Below are 809 nucleotides of genomic sequence, written 5' to 3'. Positions count from 1 at the left end.
GGTGGTATGATGACTAAGTGCCAGAGTCCCGGCCTCGCTCACGCTTCCTCGACGCGGACGAGCGCAGACGGGCAGGACTCTGGCACGACTCCGGCTAAGCGACGGCATCCCACTGCGCGGTCCCGCTGCGCGGGAGAGGACGACTTTAAGTAGGCGTCGCAATAAAGAGCTCGAGCGTCGGGACGCTCCAAGATGGCGCCCGCCTAAATTTCCACTCACCCAAGCCAAGATGGCGCCCACAAGAGTCCAACCCCGGGACCCGGACCCGCCAAACAGCGGTGCGCTTTCGAAAATTAAGTGCAAGTAAGGGGACGAGTGCCCAGGCAGAGTAGTGGTAAAAACAGGGGAGAATCCAAACAAAATAACGAAAATGCAAGAAAGGTAAATTTAAAAACACAGCGCACTGGCAGCGTGACCTGCGCTAATGCAGCACTTAATCAAAGTGATGAGCAAGCGAGTCTGCCTTAAGTAGGCTTCGCAATAAAGAGCTCGAGCGTCGCGACGCTCCAAGATGGCGCCCGCCTAAATTTCCACTCACCCAAGCCAAGATGGCGCCCACAAGAGTCCAACCCCGGGACCCGGACCCGCCAAACGGCAGTGCACTTTCCGAAAATTAAGTGCAAGTAAGGGGACGAGTGCCCAGGCAGAGTAGTGGTAAAAACAGGGGAGAATCCAAATAAAATAGCGAAAATGCAAGAAAGGTAAATTTAAAAACACAGCGCACTGGCAGCGCGACCTGCGCTAATGCAGCACCTGAACCATGCTGAACCATTTTTGTCGAATAATATTATTCATATGCAATTTCATCA

This window comes from Lissotriton vulgaris, chromosome 9, assembly GCF_964263255.1.
Source record: "Lissotriton vulgaris chromosome 9, aLisVul1.2, whole genome shotgun sequence".
Taxonomy (NCBI): domain Eukaryota; kingdom Metazoa; phylum Chordata; class Amphibia; order Caudata; family Salamandridae; genus Lissotriton; species Lissotriton vulgaris.
Note: the sequence above shows the minus strand (reverse complement) of the source record.